The sequence below is a fragment of the Littorina saxatilis genome, linkage group LG3 (genome assembly GCF_037325665.1).
Source record: "Littorina saxatilis isolate snail1 linkage group LG3, US_GU_Lsax_2.0, whole genome shotgun sequence".
Lineage (NCBI taxonomy): Eukaryota > Metazoa > Mollusca > Gastropoda > Littorinimorpha > Littorinidae > Littorina > Littorina saxatilis.
In genome coordinates this window covers 32,402,050-32,409,549 of record NC_090247.1, presented here as the reverse complement: position 1 = coordinate 32,409,549, position 7,500 = coordinate 32,402,050, and the positions used below count along the sequence as shown (strand labels likewise).

Below are 7,500 nucleotides of genomic sequence, written 5' to 3'. Positions count from 1 at the left end.
GATCATAACAACGACGACGATGATGATGACGATGACAACAACGACGACGACGACGATGATAATGATGATGATGATAAAGACGACGACGATGATAACAACGACGACGACGATGATGATGACGATGACAACAATAACGACGACAACGACGACGATGATGATGATGATGACGTTGATGATGATGACGACTATGACGACGACGATGATGATGATGATAACAACGACGACGACGATGATGATGACGATGACAACAACGACGACGATGATGATAATGATGATGATGATGATGATGATTACGACGACGACGACAACGATGATGATGACAACTATGACGATGATGACGACGACGCTGCTGATGATGGTAATGATGACGACGACGACGACGATGATGATGACGACAACACTGATAATGATGCTACTGGTAATGATGATGAAGATGACGATGACGATGACGATGATGATGTGTTTACAATTAATAACAAGTCGCGTAAGGCGAAAATACAACATTTAGTCAAGTAGCTGTCGAACTCACAGAATGAAACTGAACGCAATTCAATGCAGCAAGACCGTGTACTCGTAGCATCGTCAGTCCACTGCTCACGGCAAAGGCAGTGACATTGACAAGAAGAGCGGGGTAGTAGTTGCGCTGAGAATGATAGCACGCTTTTCTGTACCTCTCTTCGTTTTAACTTTCTGAGCGTGTTTTTAATCCAAACATATCATATCTATATGTTTTTGGAATCAGGAACCGACAAGGAATAAGGTGAAAGTGTTTTTAAATTGATTTCGGCAAATTAATTTTGATAATAATTTTTATATATTTAATTTTCAGAGCTTGTTTTTAATGCAAATATATTATATTTATATGTTTTCGGAATCAGCAACTTATGGAGAATAAGATGAACGTAAATTTGGATCGTTTAATACAAAAAATAATGTTTTTACAATTTTCAGATTTTTAATGACCAAAGTCATTAATTAATTTTTAAGCCACCAAGCTGAAATGCAATACCGAAGTCCGGGCTTTGTCGAAGATAACTTGACCAAAATTTCAACCAATTTGGTTGAAAAATGAGGGCGTGACAGTGCCGCCTCAACTTTCACGAAAAGCCGGATATGACGTCATCAAAGACATTTATCAAAAAAATGAAAAAAAAGTATGGGGATTTCATACCCAGGAACTCTCATGTCAAATTTCATAAAGATCGGTCCAGTAGTTTAGTCTGAATCGCTCTACACACACACACACAACACACACACACAGACACACACACGCACACACGCACATACACCACGACCCTCGTTTCGATTCCCCCTCGATGTTAAAATATTTAGTCAAAACTTGACTAAATATAAAAATAAGGATACATGATCCTTACAAAGCGTAGAAATCCAGGGAGGGAACCCTCTAAAGTGCATGCACACACAAAAAGGAGTAAAGATGATATCTACAGGTCCTCCAAAAGTCGACGCTGCATGGCTTTGTGGGACATTCCGAACAGTCGGAACAGCAGGGGGAGGATCTACACCAAGGGTGCGAGGAGCTTTAAGGTGGAGAGAACGGTTCAGCTCGTCGACCCGCCTGTTCCGGTTGTTGAAAGTACAGTATTAATACCGCTTTTACTCATTTCTAATCGTAGTTGTGTTATTGTTATTGTTGTTGTTGTTGTTGTTGTTGTTGTTGTTGATGTTGATGTTGATTTTTCTAATGTTCTTATTGTTGATTTTGTTGATGTTGTTATTGTTGATTTTGTTGATGATGTTGTTGTTGGTGGTGGTGCTAGAGGTGGAGTTGGTTGTGGTGCGGGTGGTTGTATTGTTGGTGTCGTCGCCGTTGTCGTCGTCGTTTTTGTTGTTGTGTTCTTTGTCTGTGGCTGTGTAGGTGGTGGTGTTGTGGATGAAGATGATTGTTGTTGGAGACGAGGATGAAGAGTTCCTTGAATTTGAGGATAAAGGTGACGATGATGATGTTGATCACGTTGTTGCTGTATGTTATGATCGGTATGATTATGTTATTGGTATTTAGTCAATTTAGAATGCACTGATACATAATACATTATAATAGCTATTTTCCACTCCTCGTATGCAGGCTTGACGAGTGACTGCATCAAAACCCAGTGTAATTGTCCGCTGGGCACTTTCTATTCCATCAACACCCAGGAGTGTGTGTCGAGTAAGTACGATGGCATTTTGATATGTTTTTTCTATTCCCTCAACATTTTTGGGATTTTATTTTGATTCCTCCAGCGGACAGGCTTATGTGTCGAGTCAGAGCGAGGGACATTTTGAGATGTTTTTGATTTAATCAGCGGACGGGCGAACTCTGTGTGTCCGTGTGTCTGTCTGTCCCTGTCTATCTATCAGATCTGCCCCTGTCTGTCTCTCTGTATCTGTCTCTCTGTGTCTGTCTGTCTGTCTGTCTGTCTGTCTGTCTGTCTGTCTGTCTGTCTCTGTCTGTCTCTCTGTCTCTCTCTGTCTATGTATCAGTGTATTATGTCTTGCCACACACATGCCAAATTTCCTTGTATTGATGAGGACCATAACATTTCATGTATCTTGTATCTTGTATCTTGTATCTCTGTCTCTCTCTGTCTCTGTCTCTCTGTCTCTCTCTGTCTCTATCTTTGACATATGTGTTTGCTATAAAATTAACTCATCAAAACAATGTCCACACTGTACAGGAAGCAGCCAGGTTGCTATGTCCAGGCTGTTTTCTTATCACATAGCAAAAGCCTGGACACATTAGTGTCTATACATGTTAAATAATCTTTTAGATGGGGAATAAAGTTAAAAAAACCAAAGCACACACTGAATATTCAAAGAAGGAGGAAACGATGGGCGAACAAGAGGGTGGATAGATGAATGGATGAATGGATGGGTAGACGACTCACTTACTCACACACTCACTCATCACTCACTCGGTCACTCACTCGGTCGCTCACTTACTTATTCACTCACTCATCACTCACTCATTCACTCAGTCACCCACTCACTTAATCACTCAGATCATCACTCACTCACTCACTCACCCACCCATCACTCACTCCCTCACTCCCTCGCTCACTCACTCACTCACTCGCTCGCTCGTTCGCTCACCCACCCATCACTCACTCCCTCACTCACTCACTCACTCACTCACTCACTCACTCACTCGCTCGCTCGTTCGCTCACTCACTCACCCACCCACTCACTCACTCACCCACTCACTCACCCACTCACTCACCCACTCACTCACTCAATCAATCACTCACTCATCATCACTCACTCATTGCGTTTTGTCTCCATTTTCTCCGCAGGCTGCAGCAAGTTTCTGTACGGTTCCTATACGATCAGAATGGGAACAGAACTGAAGACGGACGCGTCATATTACGTCATAAACCACCTCAACATTACAATGGCGCAGTGTACGTCATACTGCACCAACATGGCGCAATGCCTTGCAGTCAACACCTCCGGTGACAAGTACGTAAGCTGCGTCGGTTTCGGGTTGACCGGTTTAATCAAGGGAAGTTTCGTCAGCGATGATAGAGGCACTTATCAACAGAAACTGTGTTATTGAGGGTGCTGACATCTTCATGTAATGGCCTAAATAGATTGCCATTTAAGGCTGTAAGTACGGGGATATCATGTAAGCTACATGACACCGACCCATGCACAACCCAGCGATGACCTTACAAGTAATGTTCCACCTTTGATACATATATGAATAAGTCATCGAGAATAACTTCACTCTTGAAAATCTTTGACGTTTCCTCAGGAGACACATACAACTCAGTGATGTCTTCTGGAGTTTTGCTTCGCTTTTGGTGTCAGAGATATATCACTTCGAAAAGAAGGATCAGGACGAGGCGTCTTGGTTTGTGCAAATATTTAGACTCATAGTGAACTGTAACATAGGACACTCTACCGATTCGGGCTTTGGATTTTGTTGCCTTTGGTATACAGATATTTTGCCTGTAAACGATTACACCTTTCTTGGCACAGTGTCAAAACAGTCATCCAAAAACGCTTAGTGGTAGAAGCTTTGTTTTTAGTTTCGTTGCCCTTGTTAATGTTCTCAAGTGTACAGTCCTTCATCTTGGGGAAAGTACTGAAAATCCTCAGGCTCCCTTCATTGTGCTCAGAGCGGGATTTTTTTCGTTAGAAATTAATTTTACAAGTTACACAGGTCTAATATGCCATTCCACTAAATTAATTCGATAAATAAAAGAACGCGTAGCTCACTTTAAAAACAATTTGATTTGATTTTTTTGTGTTTTTTTGTATGTGCCGAAATGAAAGTGTGTATTAGTTTTGCGTGGAAGCCCCGACAGGTCTGCAGTAGTGCTGTATAAGAACGTGCACGTGGAAAGGGCAGTGCCTTATTTTATTTCGCCTTTGTTTTTCTGATTTCCAGGCAGTTTTCCTGTGGTTATTAGTAAAAATTAGAAAAACAGAAAAACCGAGTGACTTTTGCTACGCAAGTATCTTCCTTCTTCACCTCGGCGTCACCCTATACTCTCCCCTTCCCCCACACGCAGCTGCGTCTGTCAATAATAATTGTGTTGGCCTGCACTGACTTCAGTTTCTTGATGATTTGGTTTTGTTTCTAGTTGTTTCTAGTTTGAATTTCCCAGACATCTCGTTGGTTTGTCACGAAATAAACGTTTATCAACTGTGGCCCGGTGCGTACAAATCTCAAAGGAAAGAAAGAACGTAAGAACGAAAGAAAGAAAGAAAGAAAGACAGAAGGGAAAGACAAACAAGAAGACAAAAATCTGACGGAGACAAAGTAAGGAAAGAAGTAGAGAGAAAATAACAAAAATATTGGAAACAATAAAAAAACATTCACTAAAACAAATATCACACACACACACACACACACACACCCACACACACACACTCACACACACACACACACACACACACACACACACACACACACACACACATACACAAACAAACAAACAAGCTAAACAAAATGATAAGCAATACTCTACACATCCCCTGATCAACCAGCAATCAACAAACTGCTACAACAACAACAACAACAACAACAACAACAACAACAACAACAGCAACAACAACAACAAACCATACACACGCACAACAACCAATAAGTAACCAATCAAAACAATACAAAAAATCTTCTTTTTTTCTGGCTAAGCTCAATTTGTCCAATTGACAACCCAAAGCACCTCGGCGCTATGATTGCACAGTGCATGCTTGTTGGTAATCGTCCGTTCCTTTGTCGTAAAACGAAACGATTTGGGCTTTGTGCCAGTTTTTATATTTAGTCAAGTTTTGACTAAATATTTTAACATCGAGGGGGAATCAAAACGAGGGTCGTGGTGTATGTGCGTGCGTGTGTGTGTGTGTGTGTCTGTGTGTGTGTGTAGAGCGATTCAGACTAAACTACTGGACCGATCTTTATGAAATTTGACATGAGAGTTCCTGGGTATGAAATCCCCGAACGTTTTTTTCTTTTTTTTGATAAATGTCTTTGATGACGTCATATCCGGCTTTTCGTGAAAGTTGAGGCGGCACTGTCACGCCCTCATTTTTCAACCAAATTGGTTGAAATTTTGGTCAAGTAATTTTCGACAAAGCCCGGACTTCGGTATTGCATTTCAGCTTGGTGGCTTAAAAATTAATCAATGACTTTGGTCATTAAAAATCTGAAAATTGTAAAAAAAAATAAAAATTTATAAAACGATCCAAATTTACGTTTATCTTATTCTCCATTATTTGCTGATTCCAAAAACATATAAATATGTTATATTCGGATTAAAAACAAGCTCTGAAAATTAAATATATAAAAATTATTATCAAAATGGAATTGTCCAAATCAATTTAAAAACACTTTCATCTTATTCCTTGTCGGTTCCTGATTCCAAAAACATATAGATATGATATGTTTGGATTAAAAACACGCTCAGAAAGTTAAAACAAAGAGAGGTACAGAAAAGCGTGCTATCCTTCTTAGCGCAACTACTACCCCGCTCTTCTTGTCAATTTCACTGCCTTTGCCATGAGCGGTGGACTGACGATGCTACGAGTATACGGTCTTGCTGAAAAATGGCATTGCGTTCAGTTTCATTCTGTGAGTTCGACAGCTACTTGACTAAATATTGTATTTTCGCCTTACGCGACTTGTTTTGCCTTGATCTCAATCAATCAATCAATGACGCTTATATCGCGCATATTCCGTGGGTACAGTTCTAGGCGCTCTGCAGTGATGCCGTGTGAGATGAAATTTTATACGGCCAGTAATTGCAGCCATTTCGGCGCATATTTACCTTTCACGGCCTATTATTCCAAGTCACACGGGTATAGGTGGACAATTATTAACTGTGCCTAAGCAATTTTGCCAGGAAAGACCCTTTTGTCAATCGTGGGATCTTTAACGTGCACACCCAATGTAGTGTACACGGGGGGGGGGGGGGGGGGGGGGGGGTCGGACACCGAAGAGAGTCTGCACATAAAGTTGACTCTGAAATAAATTTCCGCCGAACCTGGGATCGAACTCACGCTGACAGCGGCCAACTGAATACAAATCCAGCGCGCTACCAACTGAGCTATATCCCCGCCCCTACACGCTGTGATTATAATCTCCACTCATCTCTAATGTAGATTAGACGCTTAATGCACATTCAAAATTGTTCCAAAGACTTAATAGGGACATGGCTATAGGTTAGGTTAATTTTCGTAGAACAATAGGTGAAACCTTTTAGCAGGGATTTTCACTTTTTTTGCGGGCAGGAATCTAATGGAACACTTTGTATTCAGGCAAAAGCATGCACTTTAAAATTGCCTTGATAGTTAATACCTTAAATATCTTTTCATGTTGGTATCTGAGAAATAAACCTACATTGGGATTTTACTTTATTTTTGCAGATAGGAATTTATTCAATAGTAACGGGATTGTTTTTTTCATTCAGACAAAGATGTGCCCTTGGTAGCTGAAATTACAAGCTACTTTTTATCGATATTTGACTATCAACCGTAAAATAAGAGAAAAAGCTTTGATCTTTCGGCGTTGCTTTTTCTGTCCCTGTTTAGTTAGGTTTTGCTGTTACTTGATGTGTAAAATCGATTTCACAGCGCGTGTTTTCATTATGTGAACTCGGAATCCAGCACCATGATGCTAATTGTGGATTGACAAGCGAAGCAGAAGAACAAATGCGCTTCATGCTTTTAACTCTCCTCGGCAGATCGGAATTTGACAAAAAATCACTTACTACCACAGACTTACCTGTAAGTACAAGAAAACACTGATCAAATCTTTGAAAAAGAGAGACATTTATTAGATATTGTAAATGTGTAAATACAGCTAACACCCAGCTACCTTTCTCACATAAGCTGTGTGCGAAACTAACCCAGACGCCATGTAGCGAAATAAGCCAAAATGATTATAATTATATAACTCATATTAGCAAATTTTTTGGGAAAAGTCCAGATTTGAAAGGTTTTAAGGCACACAAAAAAAATAGGTGTGGTTACGGTAACAAAAACAACAAAAAA

The 7,500-nt window shown here is 40.4% G+C and overlaps 1 protein-coding gene and 1 long non-coding RNA gene across 2 annotated transcripts in view; one reads left to right on the top strand and one right to left on the bottom strand.

The window, feature by feature from the left end:
- Nucleotides 1–1,816: 1,816 nt before the first annotated feature.
- On the top strand, nucleotides 1,817–4,656 carry LOC138960914 (uncharacterized). The gene is made up of 2 exons (XR_011454094.1): nucleotides 1,817–2,170; nucleotides 3,294–4,656. It is a non-coding gene; the product is annotated as an uncharacterized lncRNA (long non-coding RNA).
- Nucleotides 4,657–6,955: 2,299 nt separating this feature from the next.
- The window catches only part of LOC138962171 (uncharacterized), a 5,233-nt gene continuing 4,688 nt past the window's right edge, over nucleotides 6,956–7,500 (bottom strand). The window contains exon 3 of the mRNA XM_070333896.1: nucleotides 6,956–7,500. This exon is cut by the window's right edge and continues 2,267 nt beyond it. The gene's annotated coding sequence lies outside the window, so the exon portion shown is untranslated.